Raw genomic sequence first — 27367 nt, 5'->3', positions numbered from 1 at the left:
CTATTTGTATGTTAACCCAGACACCTTCATTTGTGCAGGTTTTTTTTTGTATTTACTTAGATTAGTGTGGCATGTTAATTGTGTTATTTTTGCATGTTGACAACATTTAGCGGGCACTATTTGATGACTTAGTTATCCCCTGAGGAAGCATTCTTCTGTCCTACACAGCATGGTGGTGTATGGTTTCTCACTTCATCAGATTATTCCCTCAGGATGGGCAGAGTATGGTGCAATCATGGTCACTGTGCAGATTTCTCTAACTACATAATATCTGGACAGTTGTATTGACAAGCTACGTAATTTGACAGTAGGCACATTTCAGTTATCTACTGCACAGTTGATATGTCACATTACCCAGAGACAGATTTGTTGTGTAAGTGCTATTTATTGAAAAGTGCTGTAGTGGTATATGTACATTGTCCATGATTGTGAGTCCATTATATTGATATCTTCCATTGTAATCCAACACAAGGGTTTACCAAAATGCTTTTGTCATGCTGGGGTTGCTGTTTCAGACAGTGCAGAGGGACAGACTTAGCCAATGAGTAGGAGAGAGACAATCACTGGGCTGGGTGACAAGATATACAGTGGTTAGCAGAACAGTGCTTGAGTACAGTTGTTGTAAGACTGTCATGTTTCAAAACGCAGGACTTTGGTAATAGTTGGCCATGTGGCAGGGACTAGTGCTTCCGGGTACTTTTCCGTGTGAATGTGATCTGTTCCATGTCTACTTCTTCTGATGTGTGTGTTGCCTGCTTTTTCCTTGTTGTTGGTTGTAAAGGGGCAACACACACGTCAGTGTTCGAAGACGTGGAGTCAGACATCCCGGTCGCTGCTCCCTGTGAAGGTCTTAAGGGCAGTACTGCTGCAAGGAGGGCCTGCTGGTTCTTGAGAATAGCAGCCACATCACGCTGGTAGGCAGCCAGGTCGGCCCTGAGGGGTTCAATGTTGCATTTGTGCACGCATTGACAGGATTGCTGTTGTAGGTGTTGGGTCAACTGTATTACAGCTGTGCTGATTTCCTTCTGGGTTTTCTGCAGTTCATGCAAGATACATGTTAGGGCTTGCATAGCTGCTGCCTGATCTGCAAATGACATCATGCACGAACGCACCCCCTCAAGGCTGGCTGCCATATTTTGCATCCCCACCCGCACCTCCTTGGCCAGCTCCCGCTGTACTCCAACTACAGTTCTCTCAAAGCTGGTGCCAATGTCGTCTGAGTCCTCAGTTGTTTTGGAGCTGGCAGGTCTTACAATTGGGGTGGTGGGTGGTTCCTCTGCGATGGCTGCTTGTTCTGTCCTCCTCCTTGTGACAGAAGGTGTGGGCTGGAGGGTTTCAAGGACCTTTTGGATAGTCTCCTGGGGAATGTTTATCGGCTCGTCATCCATGTCATCAGGGAAATCTGGGATGGGCATATCGGCAGGAGATCCATCTTCCTCTGCAATGAAACAGGGTACAATTAGTGTGTCTGTGTTGTGGCAATTTTGATGTGACATGCCTGCCTTTTGATGAATTCACTTTGTGATCTTGTTTTGTGTTAATATCTGCAGTCCTTCAGATGGGCATTGTTTCAGGCCTATGGCCCACCTGTGTGTCACATGTATCTTATTGAGTTATTAGACTTGTCAGCCTCATCACCTCTAGATGTTGATTTTAGCCAAATAGAGAATTGCCACCTTCTTTTCCTACTCGACCCTCTGTGTACATCCATTCTCAAGGTGAGACCTTTCACTGGCTGTGGGGTGTTCTGATGGCCCTGGCAGCACACTTAACAATCTGGACCTGCCCCAATCCCTGATCGTTCACATCGACTTAAATGTAATTGACATGTGGCATATCCTATGCATGGCAATGTTATGATCCGATATGGATGTTGACATTGTTAATGGGTCCTGCTGATGTTGGGTAATGTGTGTTACATTGGATTGCCCTGATAGTCATATCAGTGTCCTATTTCCTCCTCTGACTGTGCAGGTGTATTTCAGTGACCAGTTACATGTGTCCCCTCCTCTATGCTGTTGTCTGAGCAGTATGACATTTGGGATGTTGCCTTGTTACCCAGGCACAGGATGGACCCTGACATATGCAGCATGGGTGTGTCCTTAGTGCTGTGTCGCTCCTATTGTTGTTTACTTTGGCTGATGTTTGTGACAACTATGGGCATTGACATTTGAGTGTACTGGGGCCTTTGTCTTGTTTCTGGGGATTGTTGCAGATGTCATCCTCACCCCCTAATTTAGGTGTGTATGATCCAAGGTTAGGTTACTGCCATTGGCTACTTGAGCTGCACACAGATCAGAGGTGGTAGTGGCAACTGTTGTCGCAGTTACATTGCAGTTGTCAGTTTGGCTAGAGGATTGCTAATAGGGCCCTAGTTAATGTAGGAGGTATGTTGGCTGACGAGTGCCAGGAAGTAAGTTTGACGTAGTGGCCTTCCCTCCTGTCGTGGCTTTCCCTTTGCTCCATCGTTGGCATGACAGCATGCCCCCATGGGACTGTTGTTGGTGTAGTGTAATGGTGTGCCCCAGCTTCTGTCTGTGCAGGCCATGCACCAATGCCATGCCCCTTTACCCATGCCACTCCATGTATATGTTGACTTCCATGCATTTTGTGGTCGGTATCCCTCCCGCTTGCAGTTAACATTTGTGCATTTTAATTCCCCATGCAACTTACCCTGCATGTGCGTTGTCTCCTGGTAGTCTGCGCTGTCCTGTCCTTGAATCCCTGTGACGATCTCCTCAGGGATGACGGCTGCGACCATCTCCTCCATGTGGTCCAGGGCCTCCAGGTGTGCTGGACTTCCCCCCTCCAGTCTGCAGTGCTGCCTTCCTGCCTTGCCATCTTTTCCTTGGTCCTGCGTTTGAAGTCATGTCAGCGTTTCTTGCAATCGATGACTGTTCTGCGTACTTCAGCCACACTGTTAATCTTGTCGACAATTTGTTGCCATATAGCCTCTCTCCTACTGATTGGCAACTTTGATGTGACAAACAGTTGGTGCTGGTGTTCCGTCACCTCTTTACCAGAATTTCCTGCTCCTCTGCACTAAAGCAACACTTTCTTTTCTTCTTAAAAGTGTCCTGGTTCTTGTGTGGGTCCTCCTGGCTGGTTCCTGGTCTGCTGTCATCTTCCTGGGGTCTGTAGTGGCGTCTGGGATCCATTTTGGCTCTCCTCTGGTGAAATGGCTGTGTTCGCTGTGTTTTTTGAGGCTATTGCGTAAAAAAAAACATTGCATATCCGGTTCGCGGTGTCATAAATCGACCCACAGTCATTTCCGCCGCGTTAACGTTGTTTTCCTTTACGACTTGACGGCACGGTGTGCATCAAAAATAATGACTCCCACCTGTTGTTTGCGCCGCCATGCGTCAAAGTATAAATATGACGCCCGCACGGCGCACCAAAATAGCGTTAGCCGGCGGTAATATTTTTGATGCAAAACTGCGCCGGCGCAGTTTTGCGCCAAAAAATATAAATATGGCCCTTAATTTCTTAGGAGCAATACTAGACACGGTCCACAGCAAGGCATATCCGTCTCACGAAAGAAAACAAAAACTGACCTCCTTAGCACGCAGACTCTCTACAAAAACCCAGATTGCAGACTCCATATGCGACCCCTGCAAGAACAATTGGATGTACAGTCGACAAAATTCGCATAACACCTCTAATGCAAACCACCATGAAGTGGTGGGCAACGCTGACCAATTTGTCCAACGGACTCACATTCCTTCATCAAGTACCCAGTTACATAGTAACAACGGATGCTTCTCTCGAGGGATGGGGTGCACACTGCCAGGATCTGCAAATCAGTGGATCCTGGAATGCAAAAGAGGTTTGGCTCCACATAGATCACCTGGAGCTCAAAGCGATAGACCTAGCTCTCAAAGCTTTTTTGCCAAAACTTCAAAACTCAAGCGTCTTAATCAGAGCGGACAATACAACCAGCATGTTTTATCTAAACAAGCAGGGGGGCACAAGATCTCTACAACTCTCGCAACTGACTCAGGATATCTGGAAATGGGCCATCAAGCACAACATTTCGCTCAAAGCAGAGCATGTGCTGGCAGACACCCTGAGCAGGACAGTGATACCATACCACAAGTGGGAGCTAGACCAGAAACTTCTCGATCAACTCTTCCTTTTATGGGGCAAACCAAATCTCAACCTGTTTGCCACATTCGAGAACAAGAAATGCCAGTATTATGCAAGTTGGCTTCCCCAGAAAGGATCGCGGGGGAATGCGTTTTCGATGAGATGGTCCGGGGTCTATGCCTACGCTTTTCCTCCGATCCCGCTCATACAGAGAGTCATCAACAAAATGAAGACGGAGGGGTGTCGCCTTCTGTTGATAGCTCCCAGGTGGCCCAGACAGGTCTGGTACTCGGAGCTCCTAATGCTCTCCGAGCAGCCACATGTGCAACTCAAACAGAGTCCAACTCTCTTGACAATGCACCAGGGACAAGTCAGGCATCCAGATCTGTCATCTCTTCACTTGTCGGCTTGGCTCCTGAATTCAATGAGTATGTAAATCTGAACATTTACTTGGAGTGTAGAGAAATCTTAGCCAAAGCTAGAGCTGACACTACCAATAAAACTTACAAACTTAAATGGAAACGTTTTTGTATATGGTGTGCAGCGGAAGGTATACATCCTATTTCTTCTCCTCCAGAGCATATACTACCATATCTGTTGCTTTTGGCAAAGTCAGGACTTTCATACTCCTCCATTCAAGTGCATCTGGCAGCAATCTCGAGATACCGTAGATCACAAGACATGGTCTCATTATACTCCACCAGGATTGTGAAACAATTCATGAAGAGCCTGTTCCGTGTTTTCCCACCAGTCTGGAAACCTCCGCCGTTATGGTCCCTGAATATCGTATTAATGCTACTCATGAAAGCTCCCTTTGAGCCGATCCACAGAGCCAATCTCAAATTCATCTCATGGAAGATAGCATTACAAATAGCCCTTACTTCAGCCAAAAGTCAGCGACATTTAGGCCTTCACTACTAAAGAGCCTTTTCTCCAATTTACAAATTCCGGTGTAATCCTGAGAACAAATCCTAAGTATATCCCAAAAGTTCCTTCAACTTTTCACTTGAATGAACCAGTCATCTTAAAAACCTTTTTTCCAAATCCACAAACGGTAGCGGAAAAGACATTACATTCCCTGGATATAAAAAGGTGTCTAAAATTTTACCTACAGAAAACACAAGTCATACGTCAGTCTGACCAATTATTTGTTGCATTTGGAGGAACAAAAAAGGGCCACGCAGTGTCCAAAAAGACTATAGCCAGGTGGATTGGCCTGGCAATCCAATCCTGTCATGCTAAGGCTGGTAAACCGCTCCACAACAAGGTGAGAGCCCATTCTACAAGATCGGTAGCCACTTCGGCTGCACTCTTCGCTGGGGTGCCACTGCATAGCATCTGCAGAGCGGCCACATGGTCCAGCCAGCATACGTTTACAAAACACTATTGTCTCGAAGAAACAAGTAACATTGATGCAGCGGTGTGGCAGGCAGTGCTGAGGCATCTATTTCCTTATGGTGAGCCTCTTACAACATCCCACCACCACATTCAAGGTATGTTCGATATTGTTCTTCAGTTTCTTTAACAGCTAATTTTATATTACAGTGCTGATTACTCTAATATTTTGCTTCATACTAGTCGTAATACCAACGCTTCTTCATATTGTGTTAAAATGTTGTAGACTTTAAAACAACAGCGGCACATTTTGTAGCATAATATTCAGGCATACAGTTTTTTCTATTACTGTTATATTTATTAACGTTATTGATATCAGTTGGAGAATTACGATAAAACAACATGCAGATTAATTAACTAATTCTCCAACATTACTGCTCGTTACTCTGATAAAAGCATGTGAATCTATGAAAGATCCAATACTGGAGAAGAAAATTAGTTACTTACCTGTAACTGCAGTTCTCCAGTATTGGTATCTTTCATAGATTCACATGCGAACCACCCTCCACCCCTCAGAGGCTCCCCTAATATACAGATATTGAACTTCACACTTGTACTAGAAAATCTGAGGAAAATCAGCCTCTGTTGGGAGTGTTTGGGAGGGTGCTGAAGCCTGACTGGTTGGCACTGAAGTTTGGGTCTTTTCACAAAACAAGGTGGATAGGCTATAACATATCCTATGGGGCCTACTGAGGCCTACTGGTTTCAAAACTTACTGCTTTGTGTATTTAAAGTTACTGTGAGGCTCCCACCTCGACAACGGGGATGATTCAAGCATGTGAATCTATGTAAGATGCCAATACTGGAGAACTGCAGTTACAGGTAAGTAACTAATTTTCTTCCTTTGTCCAGTTACGCGCCAGCGCAGGGACTGGGGGTTCCTGAACTGGTGTAGACTGGATTATGCAAAGAGGGCAACATCTGTGCCCTTCAAAGCATTTCCAGAGGCTCTGGGAGGATAAACCTCCCATGCCTGTAACACTGATTTCCAAAGGGAGAGGGTTATAACACCCTTCTCCTAAATGAAATGCATTGTTCTGCCTCCCTGGGATTGAGCTGCTCATGCCCCAGGAGGGCAGAAGCCTCTCTGTGAGGTGGCAGCAGATGGCGCTGCCTGGAAAACCTCAGAAGGCTGGTATGGTAGTACTGGGGCTCCATTGTGGATCCACAAGAGTGCATGGGATTGTGCAACCAATACTGGAATCAATATTGGAGTACAATGCCCAGTTGTTAGACACCTTACTTGGCCATGTTCAGAGTTACTATTGTGAAGCTGTGCATAGGTATTGTATGTACAGTGCATACTTAAAGTGGCGTCCCGCACTCACGAAGTCCGGGAAAATGGGCCTGGATGACGTGGGGGCACCTCTGCTAGTGCCCTCACACACAGGTACTTTGCACCCAGCCTTCAGGGTTGGAAGACCTGATATATAGGTGACTTATAAGTGACCGGGTGCTGTGAAAATGGCTGTGAAATAGTGCATGCACTATTTCACACAGGCTACAATGGCAGTATTGAAGTCTTTGTATGGTCTCCTTATGGGTGGCAAAAGAAATGCTGCAGCCCATAAGGATTCCCTGGAACCCCAATGCCCTGGGTGCCTATGTACCATATACTAGGGACTTATAAGGGGGGGGGTCCAGTGTGCCAGTTCTGATTAGCAGGACTCCAGTGGCAATTTAGAAAACAGTGAGGCACAATGACAAGCAGACCGTAAGCACTGGGGTCCTGACTAGCAGGATCCCAGTGACAGTCAAAACACACTGACAAACAGGCCAAAAATGGGGGTAACCATGCTATAGAGGCTACTTTCTCACTACAGCTGATTAAAGCCAGCTCTCCACTCAAAGCCTCTCAAGTTTTACAAACCACTTTAGTCCAGTTGCTTGTTCCTGGGATCAAATTTCTGAAGTTTTCTCCTAATTCTGATATATTTAATAGTAGTTACGTTTCACCAAGATCTTTCTGTTCAAACATTTTGGGGCAGTTGATTTTCTGACTAGGTGGTAAGCTCGCCTGGTTGTTTTGACTGTTGAAGATGTTGGTCTTTATACTGTCCTATTCGTTTTTTTTGTCATTAAATGTCTGGCTGTTATTACTTTCTCCTCATGGTATATTTGTTCATTTATCTACCCTTTCTGTGGTTAACAGAAGCGTATTCTATGTACTCCACCTTCCTTAGATTAATTTTACTTATGCTGGATTTTGAATATTTAGGAACACAACTAACAGCACAGATCTGCACACAAATTCCATTCAAAAGCTTTGAACGCTACAGGAAGCTTTTGACATCCTAATATTTATTTCTTTATTTAAAGTGTTTTATAAAGCGTGAACATGACTCAAGACTATCAGAGCGCTGTACATATAACTTGAAACAGCGTAAAAGACCCGAAACATAGTAATGAACACCTAACATTCAACATGAATTATACAACTAGAGCCATATATTGTATGTTCTACCAGTTATTATTCTGGCATCCACCATTCAGTGATGAAGCAATGAGATACGTTCTCCATTATGTCTTTCTGGATCCTGCGTTAATCATTATTCCCCAGATACCTGAAACTTAAACATGTGTGGTTCTACTGGGTTGGATGGGCTTCTGTCGTGTTTTAGAATTGTCATTTCGGCGCACACTGAGATAGGCTAACCAAGACTTTGTGTGAGGAATCTGTTCATCAGAAATCTTTTCACCTCTCTTTTGATATGTGGATCAATAGGTTTGACCAATTCTCAGGTGGTAGAGAATTCCATGTTCTTTGAGCCAATCCTGGAAAAGGGTGAAGGTTTTTTGTTTGGCGAATCTGGGTTTGCACTATTGAGGAAGCAGCTGTCCTGTGGTATTTGAATCTTTTCTGCCAGGTACCGGGCCTCTTAATAATGAAAGGCTTTGTGAGTGAGGCACACAATCTTCAATTGTGTTCTGGCCTCGAGAGAGAGCCACTTTAGAGACCTCAGTGAGGGTGTAATGTGGTCAAAGCTTCTTGTGCCTGTTACCAATCCTGCTGCTGCTACATTGAGAGTGGTCTTTGAGTAGAGCTGATCTTGGCTTGGGAAGGCCTGAAAGGGTTGCACAGCCTTATTCTAGTCTGGAGACCACTAGTGATTGTACTGATACTTTGAAATCTGTGGGTGGCAGGTATGGTTTCACTTTCTTCAGTAGTTTGAGTTGGAATGATTCACTGCGTGTGGTTGCACTGATATGTGCTTGCATGTTCAGATCCATATCTAGTGTTATTCCAAGGGATTTAGTTGATTATATAATGGTAGGTTTGCAGTTGAGGACATCTAGGTGATTGAGTCAGTGTGGGATGCATGGGAAGCTGTTATGAGGGAAGACAAGTAGAAATTCTGTTTTTCGAAGAGTTCAGCTTGAGGTTATGAGACCACCAAGTCTGTCTTTAGACTAGAGTGTTATTTAGTTAGATTATGTCTTCTAGGGGAGGATATCTTTAAGTATAATTGTTTCTGATGGATACATCTATCTGTGGATTCCTCACCGTTTGAATACTCCCAGTGTGCCAACATTCAATGGAAATCTTTTCTTTCTAGCTCTCTACGTCGATGAGGACGTCACAATGGAACGGCTCCGCATGCAACTGACTTTATCATAGCCATAAGACGTCCTCGCAGGTGTGCTGACATCAGTTCCCTTTTTTCTGTGCCTTCAACACTAATGCTTTTTTTCTACCTCTCCAGGTGTTACATTGTATAGAGGGAATTTTTTCATCAAGGTTTCTTTGAGCTACAATGTCTCTGCCGCAGTCTGGTTTAAGCCTCGTAGGGAGTGTAGGGGTCATATGTCGGTTACTGACCCTCACGAGAACTGTCTTTGGTGCCTGAGTTCCGACCACAACATCAAGGGATGCTCTTCTAGCCAGTGTATGAACCCAAAGGCACTTAAAGAGACACAGGCAAAGCTGTTCCTGGCTAAAGCAAAGAAGGAAAAGCAAGGCTATCAAAGATCTAGTCCTCGAGAGGAGTCTCCAAAGTCCAGGTCTCGAGAAAAATCATCTCATTCTGCGTAGTCTCCGCAGTTGTCGGCATTACCCGTCTCGAGATGTCAGCCTGAGGTCCTTGTCATCGGCGTCCAAGTCTTGGCGCCGTTCAACTTGAGAGATTAGCCTTACCCTTTCACCTCTGCATCCAATGTCGGCAGAGACATCACCAGCACTGTCTTTAGTAGACTGGTGTTGCCTGGAAGTGCTACAGCACACTTCTCTCCTGTTAATCCATCAGAGCAGGAGATTGAGGAGCGGGAGTCAAGTGGGTAACCTCAAGCGGATTATCCGTCCTTTCCGGCTCCTGATGCAGATCCATCTACATTTTTTAATGCTATGTTTAGCATTTTTTACAGGGCCATGCTCCCTGCTGATGCGCATGCGGGCCCCATGGGTCCATTAGCCTTCAATCTAGGGTTCTTAGAGCATTATAATTGGGCTCCTTTCATGCCTTTTTGCCCATGGGTCCATCACCTTCAGGGGTGCCGGCGCCGATAGCGATGTAGGATAATGTTCGTTCGGCGTCGAGTCATTCAAAGCCTATCAGGGGAAGGGTCCCGTCTCTGGCTTCACCAGCACCGTAACATACATCCTTGGCGTCAGTTCATTCTTTATCGAGGCCAAGATTGAAGTCTAGGTTAAGGTCAAGAAGAAAGGCATTGAGACTCTTAGAAGAACAGCAATATCTGGAGCAGCATCAGGAATTGGAGAAAGGGGAGATCCCTCTACATGCTCATGATTTTAAAGGGATTGAGGTGGCAAGTGGTCTGGACACTTCCCTGGAGTGGGAATTGCTATCTCCTGGAGGTTATTCCACCTCCAGAAGTAACTTCATATCACAGTGTGATCAGGAAAGCTGCTGACCTTTTGGAGTTACCATTGCCAACATCAGAACTAAAGTCCAACATGTTGATTGAGGTTCTCCACACCCCATCTGCTACATCAGAACCTTTGCTTCCACTTAATGAGGCCTTGTCTGAGCCGGTTCTGGAATTGTGGCGGAAGCATGTCTCTTCTCCAGCTGTATCCAAGGTCATCACTAGGAGATATAAGGCTGCACCAGGTGACCCACACTTCCTCAGCCAACATCAGACACCTGAAAGTCTGATGGTCCAGGCTTCTTGTTCTGTTGATCCATTTTCTGGCACTGTGGACTCTGTTGCCAGGGCCATGCGTACATCGGTGGCCAGCAGCAGGCATGCATGTTTAAGGGGATCAGGATTTTCCCTTGATGTTCAGTTCATCTTAATGGATCTCCCTTTTGATTGATCGAGACTATTTGGAGAGATGGCTGGCTTAGCACTAGAGATATTCCCCTCTACTGGACCTACAGAGGTCAGGGAAGACTTATTGTATTGTATTGTAATCGTATTTATATAGCGCTTACTACCCCTGACGAGGCGTCGAAGCGCTTTTCGATGAGTAGCACGCTACTCCGGTACCCAACAAGAATTAGTGATGGATTAGTATAATTTAATAAGGAGTACAGTTTTAGTATTATTATGAGTTAATTTGAGTTGCGGATATGAGAGTTTGTTAGTTAGATTGACTGGAGTAATGGAGGGGTGGAGGAGGAAAGAAATCCAGAAGTGTTAATTGGGAGTTTATCCTTCATTTGCTCAATCCAAAGGCTTGAGATGAATAAAAGGGGGGCGGAGGGGAAAGAGGATGTGGAAGGGTTAGGGAGAGCATAGTAGCAGGGTGAGATGAATGCAGGAGAATTTAGTAGGGTTGTGTGGGAGGTCACAGAGGTAGAGTGAGGTTTGGTGAGTTAGATGTGGGGGTGGAGGGATGAGCTTAGGCAGAGATATTTAGGAGATGGAAGTGGTCGAAGGGATTTGGGATGAGTCCGAGTGAGAATGGAGGATAGTTTGATAGAGACATGACATAAGAGCGATGAGTAGATAAGTGTGATAAAAAGAGAGCAGAAATTCATAGAAACATGCCAGGCACAGAAACAACATATACACATATATATATATATTTATACACACACACACACATGACTATACACACACATCTGCACATACAATACATAATTAGAAACATGGGTAAAAAATACTTAGTCGTCCATCCATCATCCTGGTAAAAAGGCGGGAACTCCCCCACCTACCTCGAGGGTGGACAGGGCGTGGCCCAGCGGGCGGAGCCCACAGGTGCTCCACAAAGGGAGAAACCCTCCACTCTGTGTCTCCAGCAGAGGAAGACAGAAACCGCGCGTCCCAGTCAGACACAGACCACGCTCCAGCACATCATCAGCTCACCTCCAGGAAGGATTCCAGATCCCCTCCGCCATGGGATCTCTGAGCGCACAGCCCCGCCCCGCCCCATCCCTGCTAAGCCCAAGAGCCAGGGTGGGCCGTCCTTTCCAGAAGGTGAGCTTCAAACCGCGGCATCTGCCGCGTCCACATTGTACACTAGGGTACGTGATGGACCACGGGGGCAAAACGTCTTCAGCAACCTTGTGTGCCCCCGGCAATGTCATTGCCACTAGTGCGTCCCCGCGGAGATGTCCTCGCGCCCCTGCGCATCAATGACGCACCACGCGAGTCGGCGGCAAACGCAGTGGGGTCGCCTTGGAAAGCTGTCCATCATTCTGGCAAGAGGTGGGAAATTCCCCTACCTATTTCGAGGGTTGACGGGGCGTGGCTCAGCGGGCGGAGCTTACAGGTGCTTCATAAAGGGGGAACCTTCTACTCTGTGTCTCCAGGAGAGGAAGATAGAAACCGCGCGTCACAGTCAGATACAGATTACGCTCCAGTACATCATCAGTTCACCTCCAGGAAGGATTCTGGATCTTCCTCTGCTATGGGATCTCTGAGCGCACAGCCTTGCTTTATCTTTGCCAAGCCCGAGAGTTAGGGTGGCTTGTCCTTTCCAGAAGCTGAGCTTCGACTGCGGCACCTGCTACGTTTATATTGGTAAGTGCTTCCTTTGAGGTTTAGTTTCTGTAAAATGAGCATCGTGGCCTACACAACCGGAGTATTTTCTACAAGTATGTCAGTAAGCGTTACCTAGCATGTTTTATATACCCTGTTTATATTGTACAATAGGGGTACGTGATGGGCCACGGGGTAAACGTCTCCAGCAACCTTGTGTGCCTTTGGCAATGTTATTGTTACTAGTGCGTCTTTGTGGAGATGTCCTCGTGCTTCTGCGCATCAACAACACACCACCGGAATCGGCGGTAAAACGCAGTGGGGTCGTTTTGGAAAGCTGTCCGTCATCCTGGCAAGAGGCGGGAATTCTCTACCTACTTCGAGGGTGGACGGGGCGTGGCTCAGCGGGCGGAGCTTACAGGTGCTTCATAAAGGGAGAACCTTCTACTCTGTGCCTCCAGGAGAGGAAGATAGAAACCGCGCGTCACAGTTAGATACAGATTACGCTCTAGTACATCATCAGTTCACCTCCAGGAAGGATTCTGGATCTTTTTTTGCTATGGGATCTCTGAGCGCACAGCCTTGCTTTATCTTTGCCAAGCCCGAGAGTTAGGGTGGCTTGTCCTTTCCAGAAGCTGAGCTTCAACTGGGGCACCTGCTACGTTTATATTGGTAAGTGTTTCCTGTTGAGGTTTAGTTTCTGTAAAATGAGCATCGTGACCGAACCAACCGGAGTATTTTCTACGAGTATGTCAGCAAGCGTTACCTAGCATGTTTTATACGCCCTGTTTATATTGTACACTAGGGGTACCTGACGGGCCACGGGGTAAACGTCTCCAGCAACCTTGTGTGCCTTTGGCAATGTTATTGTTACTAGTGTGTCTCTGTGGAGATGTCCTCGTGCTTCTGTGCATCAACAACGCACCACCGGAATCGGCGGTAAAACGCAGTGGGGTCGTTTTGGAAAGCTGTCCGTCATCCTGGTAAAAAGCGGGAATTCCTTTACCTACATTAGAGGGTGGACGGGGCGTGGCTCAGCGGGCGGAGCTTACAGGTGCTTCATAAAGGGAGACCTTCTACTCTGTGTCTCCAGGAGAGGAAGATATAACCCGCGCGTCACAGTCAGATACAGATTACGTTCTAGTACATCATCAGTTCACCTCCAGGAAGGATTCTGGATCTTTTTTTGCTATGGGATCTCTGAGCGCACAGCCTTGCTTTATCTTTGCCAAGCCCGAGAGTTAGGGTGGCTTGTCCTTTCCAGAAGCTGAGCTTCAACTGGGGCACCTGCTACGTTTATATTGGTAAGTGTTTCCTGTTGAGGTTTAGGCCCGTATTTATACTCCGTTTGCGCCGAATTAGCGTCGTTTTTTTCGACGCAAATTCGGCGCAAAACTAACGCCATATTTATACTTTGGCGTTAGACGCGTCTAGCGCCAAAGTATGGGCAAATAGCGTCATTTTTTTGCGTGAACGCCTTCCTTGCGTTAATGAGATGCAAGGAAGGCGTTCCCGTCTAAAAAAATGACGGCAACGCAAATGCGTCGTATTTATACTCCCGGGCAAAAATCACGCCCGGGAGGTGGCGGGTCAAAAAACCCCGCATTTGCGCCACTATTTAACGCCTGGGTCAGGGTAGGCGTTAAGGGGCCTGTGGGCTCAAAATGAGCCCACAGGTGCCCTCCCCTTCCCCCAGGGACCCCCCCTGCCACCCCTGCCCACCCCAGGAGGACACCCAAGGATGGAGGGACCCACCCCAGGGACATTCAGGTAAGTTCAGGTAAGTATAATTTTTTATATTTTTTAATTTTTTTGGGGTGGCATAGGGGGGCCTTATTTGTGCCCCCCTACATGCCACTATGCCCAATGACCATGCCCAGGGGACATAAGTCCCCTGGGCATGGCCATTGGGCAAGGGGGCATGACTCCTGTCTTTACTAAGACAGGAGTCATTTAAATGGCGTCTGGGCGTCGAAAATAATGGCGCAAATCGGGTTGAGGCGATTTTTTTGCCTCAACCTGACTTGCCCCATTTTAAAACGCCCTAACGCCATTTTCCCCCTACGCCGGTGCTGCCTGGTCTACGTGGTTTTTTTCCACGCACACCAGGCAGCGCCGGTCTGCTAGCGCCGGCTAACGCCATTCCATAAATACGGCGCCCGCATGGCGCTTCAGAATGGCATTAGACGGCGCTAGATTTTTTGACGCTAAACTGCGTTAGCGCAGTTTAGCGTCAAAAAGTATAAATATGGGCCTTAGTTTCTGTAAAAATGAGCATCGTGACCGAACCAACCGGAGTATTTTCTACGAGTATGTCAGTAAGCGTTACCTAGCATGTTTTATACGCCCCGTTTATATTGTACACTAGGGGTACCTGATGGGCCACGGGGTAAACGTCTCCAGCAACCTTGTGTGCCTTTGGCAATGTTATTGTTACTAGTGTGTCTCTGTGGGGATGTCCTCGTGCTTCTGTGCATCAACAACGCACCACCGGAATCGGCGGTAAACGCAGTGGGGTCGTTTTGGAAAGCTGTCCGTCATCCTGGTAAAAAGCGGGAATTCCTTTACCTACATTCGAGGGTGGACGGGGCGTGGCTCAGCGGGCGGAGCTTACAGGTGCTTCATAAAGGGAGAACCTTCTACTCTGTGCCTCCAGGAGAGGAAGATAGAACCCGCGCGTCACAGTCAGATACAGATTACGCTCTAGTACATCATCAGTTCACCTCCAGGAAGGATTCTGGATCTTTTTTTGCTATGGGATCTCTGAGCGCAAAGCCTTGCTTTATCTTTGCCAAGCCCGAGAGTTAGGGTGGCTTGTCCTTTCCAGAAGCTGAGCTTCAACTGGGGCACCTGCTACGTTTATATTGGTAAGTGTTTCCTGTTGAGGTTTAGTTTCTGTAAAAATGAGCATCGTGACCGAACCAACCGGAGTATTTTCTACGAGTATGTCAGTAAGCGTTACCTAGCATGTTTTATACGCCCCGTTTATATTGTACACTAGGGGTACCTGACGGGCCACGGGGTAAACGTCTCCAGCAACCTTGTGTGCCTTTGGCAATGTTATTGTTACTAGTGTGTCTCTGTGGGGATGTCCTCGTGCTTCTGCGCATCAACAACGCACCACCGGAATCGGCGGTAAAACGCAGTGGGGTCGTTTTGGAAAGCTGTCCGTCATCCTGGCAAGAGGCGGGAATTCCCTACCTACTTCGAGGGTGGACGGGGCGTGGCTCAGCGGGCGGAGCTTACAGGTGCTTCATAAAGGGAGAACCTTCTACTCTGTGCCTCCAGGAGAGGAAGATAGAAACCGCGCGTCACAGTTAGATACAGATTACGCTCTAGTACATCATCAGTTCACCTCCAGGAAGGATTCTGGATCTTTTCTGCTATGGGATCTCTGGGCGCACAGCCTTGCTTTAGTTTCCAAAGAAACTATAAATCAATAGAAATATACATATAATCTGAAAAAAATATTTATCCCCATAGGCATATGTAGTTCATAGTTGTTTGAAAAAGGTGGTTATGGAGGAAAGAGCCAACTCTTGAGTAGTTTCCTGAAAACAAGAAAGTTATCTGTGGCTCTTATAGATGGGGGTAATGAATTCCATAGTTTGGCTGCTTGGACGGAGAAGGATGTATCACCTACAGTCTTTTTCTTGTATGGTGGTGTTCTAAGGCGGGGTGCCAGTCTTGAGCGGAGGGTTCTTTGTTGGATGTATTTGGTAATTTTCTTTTTGATGAAAAGCGGTCCTGTTCCATGTATAGCTTTGTGGGTGATACAAAGCAGCTTGAAAGTGCATCTTCTGGCAACGGGTAGCCAGTGTAGTGCTCTCAAGGCAGGGGAGATGTGGGCTTGCGGCTTTATATGTAGTAGTAGCCTGGCTGCGGAATTCTGGATACGTTGTAGTTTTTTCATAACAGATAGAGATGATCCATGGTAGAGGCTATTGGCATAATCCAGTTTGGATAATACAAGTGAGATAGTAGCTTGCACCTTGTGTGGAAATCCGAGGTGAGGGAAAATGCGTCGTAAAGTCTTTAAGGTGATGAAGCTTGTGCGTGCTAATTTGTCTACTTGGGCATTCAAAGTTAGTTTGGAATCCATGGTGATTCCTAGGTTTTTCACTTCCTTGGATAATTGAGGAGGTGGTCCGAGATCGTCAGGCCAGCCGCACAGAGGGTCATAATGTTTCCAGTCACCACATGTGAGTATTTCAGTTTTGGAGGTATTTAGTTTGAGATGGCTCCAGGTCATCCACTGATCAACGGCTCTGAGGCAACTGAAGATTTGAGAGTTTTCAATGTTTTTGGGGTCTTCTAATTGAAGTAGTATTTGTGTGTCATCTGCATAGTTGTAGCATGTGAGATGGAAATCATTGATCAGTTCTGGTAAAGATATCATGTAGATGTTAAAAAGCAAAGGTGAGATGATTGACCCTTGGGGGACCCCTGTTTTTGTGAGGTAGGGTTCGGATGAGAAGGGGGGTGAGTGGATGATATTTGTTCTTTTTTGGAGATAGGAAGTAATCCAGTCGAGCGCAATCCCTTGTATGCCGGCTTCGTGGAGTCTTTGAGTTAGGGTGTCATGGTCAACTGTATCAAAGGCAGCTGAGAGGTCCAAGAGAAGTAGTGCAGCAACTCCATTTCGGTCAACTGTGTTTTTAAGATCGTCCCAGATTGCCATGAGTGCCGATTCAGTGCTTCTTCCTGGGCGGAATCCAGTTTGGAAGTCTGAAAGTATAGAGTTGTCTTCAATGAATTGTGACATCTGGGCAAATGCTGCTCTTTCTATCAATTTGCCCAGGAAAGGTCCATTTGTGATAGGTCTGTAGTTGTTTGGGTCTTGCGGGTCTAGATTTGTTTTCTTTAATAATGGTCGTATGTATGCCTTTTTCAGGTCTGTAGGAAAAGTTCCTGAAGTTAAAGAGTTGTTGATGATTCTTCTTACAGGTGTGGCAGCGGAAGTAGATAGCAGGATGTTCTTGAAGATCTGTGGTGGGCAAGGGTCAGAAGGGCAACCAGAAGGTCTGCTTGCTTTGACTAAATCCATAAATTCATCCTGGGATATTTGTTTGAAGGACTGTAGAGGTTGGGATGGTTTATTCTTAAAGGGTATTTTAGTAAAGGGGTTGGTGCTGATGGTTTTCTTCTGTTTTAAATAGGAGTCCAGTGTGTCTGCCTTGGTTGTGTAGTGAGTTGCCAATTTGTTTGTGAAATCTTGAGTGGTGGGATGACTTCCTTCCATGCATGTGGGTTTTCGAAATTCATTGAGAATTTTGTAAAATTCCTTGGTTGTAGATTGAGCATTTAGAATTCTGTCTGAATAGTATCTTTTTTTAGCTTTTTTGATTGATGATTTGTATATCCTGTTAAGTTTGTGTAGCTGCAGTTTGTCTTGACTGTTGTTTGTTTTGAGCCAGGTCCGCTGCAACTTTCTGATTTGTTTTTTAATCTTTTTAAGTTCTGTGTTTCTCCAAGGTGTTGGTTTTCTTTTGTCATGTTTAGTTTTTTTGAGTGGTATTAGGACATCAAAAGCTTCCTGTAGCCACTCATAAAGTTTAGGTACAGAATTGATTGTATCTAGATCTGTCTTTGCTGTTAGTTGTGTTTCTAAGTGATCCAAATTGAGTTTTCTCCATGGTCGATAGGTGTATGTATGTAGGTGGTTGTGGGGTGTGTTGATTTGTGGAGTTGTCTGTCGGAAAGTTATCAGATGGTGGTCTGACCAGGAGGTTGGTGTGATGCTATGAATAGTAACAAGTTCAGGCTTAGCAAAAATGACATCTAGGATGTGACCAGCGATGTGTGTGGGATAGTGTACAATGCGAGTAGGCCAGTGGTGATAGCTTTTGGATGGGGCATATTGGGTTTGTCAAACCAAATGTTTAGATCCCCAAGAATGCATAGATTGGAGTATAGTGTAATAAGGTTTGAGACTATGTCAAGAAAGGCATCTGGGAAAGTGGAGTTGTTAGGTGGAGGTCTGTAAAGGAGGAGAAAGTTACAGGTGGAAGTTGGAGTAGGGTGGCATCTGGTAAGGAGGGCTTCACAACCTTGTATGGAGATGTTGTCTGTTTTACTGAGGTTTATTGCCTGTTTGAATATAATAGCTAGTCCACCTCCTCTCTTGCCTATACGGTTTTGTGTGATGGTTTGATAGCCTGGAGGAAGGGCTTCGTGCAATACTGGTGCCATGTCATCTCCCAACCAGGTTTCCGTAATGAATAGTAAGTCAGGTTGTGTGTCTGTGAGCAGGTCGTAGATGTGGTGCTTGTTTTTTGAGAGTGATCGAGCATTTATGAGCTGGCAGTTTAGATAGGGTGTGTTAGTGGTAGTGTTGTTTTGTTTAGTAGAAGGGTAAGTAGTATAATGTGAGCTTGAAGCAGGAGTGTTGCTAGTTGTGTTGACTGTTTGAGGCTCACAATAGTCTTGCTTTTCAACATAGTGTTCCTCTTCCAGCAGGTTAAGGAGGCATTTTGTTGGGTCTGTGTGTGTGGGTGGTGAACTTGGTGGCTGAGAGAGCCATGAGGAGTGTAGTGTTTTTTGTAGGGTAGTTTTATTATGAAACAAACAAGGGGATGCGAGGTTGCTATGAGTGGCATGTTTTTTATTATGTTTGCGTTTGTTTAGTGTGGCTGGAGTATGGGTTAGGGGTGGGGGAGGAGCATGTGGATCATGATGTAAGGCTCTAAATTGTGCAATGGAGGAGAGGCGACTGAATGAAGGTTGCTGGGATGGGGTGCTTGTGGTAGGTGTTTGTGAAGAGTGGGGGGGTAGGGGTGGAGATAGGGTGGAATTTGTATCCTGTGTGTAGTCTTGGGGGTGAGAGTGGGTATGATGAAGAGTGTAATGTAAGTTTGTGTTGCTTTGATGTGCTGATGTTTGTGGTTGGTATTGTTTTTGTGGAATAATGAGAGGGGTTATTGGTGTAGTTGTTTTTGGTGAGGGACTTGTATGCGAGTTAGTGCTGTTAAGTGGAATTTGAGTGTTAGATGGGGTGTTGATGTGTTTTGGAGATGAATGTATGAGGTGTATATGTGGTGATGGATGTGTGTCAGGGAGATAAGTATTAGTTGAGATGACTGGAAGAGGTAATATGTGTGGTGGAGTGAAATGTGGGAATTGTATGGTTGTGTGTAATTGGTGAGCAGAGGGGAAGAGTGTGTGTAGATGATGTGTTTGAAGGCAGGGTTTGGGCATTGTTATGAGTTCAGGTGGTCTGTGTGAAGCGAACAGCGGATAGTGTTTTTGGTTGGTATGTGTAGAGAGTGTGTATCTGGGAGACTGAAACTGAGAGAGTTGTATGTTGTAGTTTTGTATTGTGTGGGTGGTGGCAGGTAGTGTTAGTGGGAGGGGATAGAGTAGTGTTTGCTGTGAGTATGAAGGTGTTTGACTGTAATAGTTATGGGGTGTATGTGTATATGTGTTGTATGTAGGGTATTGTGTTGGGTGGTGGGGCAATGCATTATGTCTGTAATCAGTTTGTGATGCATGAATTGGATATCTTTGCGGATAATGTGTTTGCATGTTGAGGGATGTGTTGGGGCAGAAACCATTTCTGGTGGAATGAGAATGGGAATTGGGCAGCATTTCTGGCCCTAGTCCCTAGTCCCTACCTGTCCCGAACAGACCCAAACAGACAGCTGCCCTTGTCCTCTCCGCCCTTTGCCTCGACGCCCGGGCTCAGACGCCCTGAATCCTAGCCTTTTATAGCCCTACTGGCCAATAAGAAGCTGGTCCTAACCCTAGCCAATCCGATTTTTAAACCCTAATTTAGCCAATTAGTGGGAGACCCAGCCCTAATCTCCAGTCACAGCCCTATTTCCTGACCCCCAATCACAGCCCCAGCCCTAGAACCAACAGCCAATCAGAATCCCAGCCCTATCCACCAATCACAGCCCTAGAACCAACAGCCAATCAGAATCCCCAGCCCTATCCACCAATCACAGCCCTAGAAACAAACAGCCAATCAGAATCCCAGCCCTATCCACCAATCACAGCCCTAGAAACCAACAGCCAATCAGAATCCCAGCCCTATCCACCAATCACAGCCCTAGAAACCAACAGCCAATCAGAATCCCAGCCCTATCCACCAATCACAGCCCTAGAACCCAACAGCCAATCAGAATCCCAGCCCTATCCACCAATCACAGCCCTAGAACCAACAGCCAATCAGAATCCCCAGCCCTATCCACCAATCACAGCCCTAGAAACAAACAGCCAATCAGAATCCCAGCCCTATCCACCAATCACAGCCCTAGAAACCAACAGCCAATCAGAATCCCAGCCCTATCCACCAATCACAGCCCTAGAAACCAACAGCCAATCAGAATCCCAGCCCTATCCACCAATCACAGCCCTAGAAACAAACAGCCAATCAGAATCCCAGCCCTATCCACCAATCACAGCCCTAGAAACAAACAGCCAATCAGAATCCCAGCCCTATCCACCAATCATAAATGCATCCCTGGAGCTAGCAACCAATGAAACACCATCTCCCAAAAGAACCTATCATAACAGCATGTGCAACAACCACGAGGAACCTATATAAGGAGCAAGTTAACTAAAGTCCAGTCCCTGGGGCCTGGGGGGGGCTACTGGTGCTCTATTCAGTATCTCCTTGGATACAGACAGGCTGAATCCACACTTTCAAGCTAGCAGAGTCTACTTTTCAGGTAAGGGGGAGATTGTTTAAGAGACAAACACTGCAATAGTTCTGGGCGCACACTCTAAAAATCGGGCTTTTTAAGGCAAAAAAGACAGGGGGGCAGACAGCTTGTAAGCACAGTTTAAATCACACAAACAGATTAAAAAACAGTCTCCTAAAACCACACTCTGAAAGGTCTATGTAGTCTTTTTTACTAAGAATAGGGGTGAAAAAAGGGGGGCAGGGGGGGGGGAGCCACTAAACTAGCAAGGGAATTCACACAGTCACAGCAAAAAAACGATTTTGAAACAAACACCACTTTAAAAGAGGCCAAGCTGCCTGAAAAACACAGAGAGCCCACAGTAAAACAAACACTGTTTGAACAATTAATACTATTTGACTAGAAAATATCTTTGGGCTCCTTACCTAGGTCTCTTTGCAATCCTTGAACACTGGGCTGTATCAGGACACAGGAGAGAATGCACAGAGGAACACAAAATGGAGGTGCCTGTCTTTGGCCTTCCCTCCACAAACTTAAGGAGCCAGAGCAGGTGGGGGGGGGCGGGCCTCAGGTGCAGCAGAGACTCAGGGAGCCAATCAGCTAAGTCCAGTCCCTGGGGCCTGGGGGGGGGCTACTGGTGCTCTATTCAGTATCTCCTTGGATACAGACAGGCTGAATCCACACTTTCAAGCTAGCAGAGTCTACTTTTCAGGTACGGGGGAGATTGTTTAAGAGACAAACACTGCAATAGTTCTGGGCGCACACTCTAAAAATCGGGCTTTTTAAGGCAAAAAAGACAGGGGGGCAGACAGCTTGTAAGCACAGTTTAAATCACACAAACAGATTAAAAAACAGTCTCCTAAAACCACACTCTGAAAGGTCTATGTAGTCTTTTTTACTAAGAATAGGGGTGAAAAAAAGGGGGGCAGGAGGGGGGGAGCCACTAAACTAGCAAGGGAATTCACACAGTCACAGCAAAAAAACGATTTTGAAACAAACACCACTTTAAAAGAGGCCAAGCTGCCTGAAAAACACAGAGTCTCCACAGTAAAACAAACACTGTTTGAACAATTAATACTATTTGACTAGAAAATATCTTTGGGCTCCTTACCTAGGTCTCTTTGCAATCCTTGAACACTGGGCTGTATCAGGACACAGGAGAGAATGCACAGAGGAACACAAAATGCAACGTGGTGCCACACAGCTTCTTCCACCTCTTCATTTTCCGCTGGAAACTTGTCAGGCAAGTAGCCCTAGTTCTCTCCCCTTTCAGCAGCATGGGAGAAATATGATTCCTTTTCTTTGAGAGTGGGTGTCAATAACATCAGACTCGAGGGTGTTGAGCATTGTAGGAAATGGGTGTGCCCTTCCTTTTCAGGAGTTTCCCCCTCCCTTCACTCCCCAGCATTCTTTTTCTTCAGAGGATAACCGGTTGTTGCTTCAGCAGGAGGTACAAAATCTGCTGTTAAAGGGTGTGGTGGAGTTGGTTCCGGAGCAGGAAAGGAGTCAGGAATTTTAAAGATATTTCCTGATCCCCAAGAAAGATTGTCATTTGAGGCCCATCCTAGACCTGAGGATTTTGAATTGGTACCTCAAGCAGGAGAAGTTCAAAATGCTGACCCTAGCTCAGGTGCTTCCGGTACGGGAAAAGGAAGACTGGATGGTTTCTATCGACTTTCAGGATGAAATTTTTCACATCCCCATTCTGCAGTTGCACTGGAAGTATCTCGGGTTCATAGTAGGGTCACAGCACTACCAGTTTGAGGTACTCCCTTTTGGTCTTACTTCTGCACCTCGAGTCTTCACAAAGGTGATGACAGAGGTTGCAGCACATCTCAGGAGGTGAATATTAGTATTCCCTTACCTGGATGATTGGCTGGTCAAAGCCAAGACTCCAGAATTGATGCTGCAGCATTTGCAGGTGACAACCCAGTTATTGTTCAACCTGGGCTTTTCGTTGAACCTACCCAAATCTCACCTGGAGCCCTCTCAGTGCATCATGTTCATAGAGGCAGTACTGGACACAACATTACTGGACACAACATTGAATCATGCCTTCTTCCCCTCATCAGAGGATTGAGAACATTCAGGCTAGGATTCCATTGTTTCAGGATGGAACGATTGTTCCGGTCCTACAGGTCCTACGCCTGCTCGGTCTGTTCGCTTCCTGTATTCTGCTGGTAACTCATGCACTTTGGCACATGAGTGCTCTCCTGTGGTGCCTCCGCAAGTAGTGGTTTCAACACAACAGAGATCTCAAGGACTCTATAAGAGTCTCCAGAGACACTGCAACAGATCTTCGATGGTGGAGTGTGGATGGCAATCTATCACAAGGGATGCCATTTGTCTTCCATCTCCGGTAACCACAGTCATAACAGATGCTTCCACTGTAGGGTGGGGAGCGCATCTGGGGGATCTGGAGATCAAAAGTGTTTGGTCTCCTGTGGAACAGATGTTTCACATCAGTCTGTTAGAGTTACAGGCGATACGTGTGGCTCTCAAGGCCTATCTCCCTTTCATTCGTAGTCAGTCGGTTCAAGTCTTAACAGACAACATTACTGCAGTGTGGTACGTCAACAAACAGGGAGCAGTAGGGTCGTATCGTCTCTGTATAGAGGCTTTACGACTCTGGTCCTGGGCTCAGGATAATAAAATTTGCATAGTAGCAGACCATTCAGCCGGAGTTCTCAACGTACGTGCGGACAGTCCCAGCTAGCACTTTGCAGCCGACCACGAGTCCATCCAGAGGTGGTTCCTCACATCTTCCAGTTATGGGGGATGCCTTTGATAGACCTGTTAGCCACTTACGAGAACCTGCACTGCCTGTCGTTCTGCAGCCTCCAGTATCTGATGAATGGAGCATTGGAGGATGCTTTTCGGTTGAGCCTGGGCAACCGGCTACTTTACATGTTTCCTCCCATACCCTTGATTCCTCGTGTTCTGAGGAAGATTCCCCAAGATGGCCCAAGTTATATTAATAGTTCTGGATTAGCCAAGACGGTGTGTGGTACACAGACCTCTTTCACCTCTATCTGTGCCTTCCGCTCCATCTCTCTGAGGGTAGACCTCCTCTCGCAGTTGTAGGGGCACGACCTACACCACCACCTCTAGAGCCTGCACCTACATGCCAGGAGATTGAACAGGGCAATCTTTCTCTCCCCTCAGAAGTGATGGATGTTATATTGTAGACAAGGCGACATTCCACCAGAATGGTTTATGCTGGTACATGGGCCAAGTTTGTTAAATGGTGTGAGACGGGCATGTTGATCCTTTTGAAGGCCCATTTGTCCAATGCTTTACTATTTGCTCTCTTCTTAGCACAACAAGGTTGCGTAGTATGACGGTGAAGGGCTATCTGTCTGCGCTGTCCGCATTTGTTTACCTCACCAACTCTATTTATTAAGTTTTCCTAAGGGTTTGACTAATAGGTTTCTTCCCACTCCGTTTATAATGATTCAGTTGGATTTAATTTTTGTTTTAACGTACCTGATGGGTGCACCATTTGAACCATTGCATAGTTGGCTGTTGAGACTCCTTATGTTTACAACAGTTTTTCTCATAGCAATCACGTCTGCTAGGTGTGTTAGTGAGCTGGAAGCTCTAAGAGTAAAACTCCTTTTTACCACTATTCTTGCTAACAATGTGGTTTTGAGAACTAGGGCGGCTTTCCTGACAAAGGTGGTGACACTTTTTTCATTTAGGGCAGTCCGTCACCCTTCCATCCTTTTACCCTCCTCCCCATCCCTCTGAGGCTGCACTGTCTGGATCCAAAGAGCCCTGAGCTTCTATGTGGACAGGACGAGAGGGTTCAGAACAGACTATCAGCTCTGTGTTGGCTACATGGGCAAAATGAAGGGCAAAGCTGTCCACAAAAGAACGCTATCAAGGTGGGTCATTCTTTGCATTAAGATATGTTATGCACTGGAAAAGAAGGATCCCCCTCAAGGGCATTAGACCGCATTCTACCAGAGCTAAGTCTAATACTTCTGCTTTGGCTAGAGGTATACCTGTTGTGGGTATTTGCAAAGCAGCAACTTGGGCTTCCCTCCACACTTTCGTGAAACATTACTGTTTGGACACAGAAGTGAGGATGGACAGTCACTTAGCCCTTTCAGTGCTGCAGGGTTTCTTTGTGTGGTCAAGACATGCATCCACCTCTGATTGTGGGACTACTTTGGGATTCTGTTAAAAAAGTGAGGAATCTACTGGTAGATGTATCCAACAGAAGAACAAGTTACTTACCTTAGGTATCGCTATTTCTGGTGGATACTGTATCTACCTGTGGATTCCGCACAGTCCAACCCGCCTCCCTGTTGCCTGTCTGGTTATGCCAAAAAAGATATGATTTGTATATGTATTGTATATATGTATTTCAGGCAAGTTGTATGTACAGAATGTATATTTATAAATAGATGTATATAGGTTAATTCTTGTGTTGAGTTTGCACATGATGTACTTGTGATGGTGTTCACCCGTTCACCTTGAGGGTAGGGTAAAAAATAAAAATAAAAAGTGGGTGAAACTGATGTCAGCATGCCGGCAAGGACTTCTTATGGCTCCAATGACATCAGACTGAGTCGCATGTGGAGCTGTTCCATTGTGACGGTTGCGTCTATGTGAAGAGCTAGAAAGAAAAGATTTCTGTTGAATGCTGGCACATTGGGAGTATTCAAAATGTGAAGAATCCACAGCTACATACTGTATCCACCAGAAAAAGCGTTACCGGAGGTAAGCAACTTGTTTATATCATCTGCGTACATGTGGTATGCAAGCTTTGATTGTTTGAGGATTTCCATTAGTAGGATTTGTTGTGGATGGTTCTCCAAGAAGGATATGAACCAGGAGAGCATGTTTCCTTATAATCCCAGTTCTGTTTTCTATCAATTCTAGTAGGCTGTTGTGATTGACAGCACTCCAAAGGTAGGTCTAGGAGGATGAGTAGGCAAGAATTGTTGTGGTCTAGCATCTTGAGGACAACATCCTTGATGTGTACGATGGCTGATTCGGTGCTGTGCCCTGGTCTGAATTCTGATTAAAATTGGTTGAGGAGGTAGAAATGATCGATATGCTAACTCAATTAGTTTTGTACACATTAATCCAACAATTTGGGCAGAAAGGGAATACTAAACACTGGGTGAAAGTTGTTCAGGGTTGTACGGTCTGCATCATTTTTTTTTCCAAGTGGGTTGTTACTTGCCCAATCCTCAAGCAGTCTGGGACAATGCCTTGTTTTAACAATACATTTACTACCTTCATCATTATGGAGGAGAAGAGGTGACTGAGTTCCTTTAGTATTGTGGATGGGATAGGGTCGTTAAAATGTGAAGTTGGTTTTATTGCTAGAAAAATCTTGAGGACCTCATCCTCATTTAGGCCCGTATTTATACTCCGTTTGCGCCGAATTAGCGTTGTTTTTTTCGACGCAAATTCGGCGCAAAACTAACGCCATATTTATACTTTGACGTTAGACGCGTCTAGCGCCAAAGTATGGGCAAAAAGCGTCATTTTTTTGCGTGAACGCCTTCCTTGCGTTAATGAGATGCAAGGAAGGCGTTCACGTCTAAAAAAATGACGGCGACGCAAATGCGTCGTATTTATACTCCCGGGCAAAAATCACGCCCGGGAGTTGGCGGGTCAAAAACCCCCGCATTTGCGCCACTATTTAACGCCTGGGTCAGGGTAGGCGTTAAGGGGCCTGTGGGCTCAAAATGAGCCCACAGGTGCCCTCCCCTGTCCCCAGGGACACCCCTGCCACCCCTGCCCACCCCAGGAGGATACCCAAGGATGGAGGGACCCACCCCAGGGACATTCAGGTAAGTTCAGGTAAGTATAATTTCTTATATTTTTTAATTTATTTTGGTGGCATAGGGGGGCCTTATTTGTGCCCCCCTACATGCCACTATGCCCAATGACCATGCCCAGGGGACATAAGTCCCCTGGGCATGGCCATTGGGCAAGGGGGCATGACTCCTGTCTTTACTAAGACAGGAGTCATTTAAATGGCGTCTGGGCGTCGAAAAAAATGGCGCAAATCGGGTTGAGGCGATTTTTTTGCCTCAACCTGACTTGCCCCATTTTAAGACGCCCTAACGCCATTTTCCCCCTACGCCGGCGCTGCCTGGTCTACGTGGTTTTTTTCCACGCACACCAGGCAGCGCCGGTCTGCTAGCGCCGGCTAACGCCATTCCATAAATACGGCGCCCGCATGGCGCTTCAGAATGGCGTTAGACGGCGCTAAATTTTTTGACGCTAAACTGCGTTAGCGCAGTTTAGCGTCAAAAAGTATAGATATGGGCCTTAATGTTTTGAACTCAGTCCATACTACTTGATTTTTCGTCTTGGATGGAAAGTTCTTA

This window comes from Pleurodeles waltl, chromosome 6 (genome assembly GCF_031143425.1).
Source record: "Pleurodeles waltl isolate 20211129_DDA chromosome 6, aPleWal1.hap1.20221129, whole genome shotgun sequence".
Classification (NCBI taxonomy): Eukaryota; Metazoa; Chordata; class Amphibia; order Caudata; family Salamandridae; genus Pleurodeles; species Pleurodeles waltl.
Note: the sequence above shows the minus strand (reverse complement) of the source record.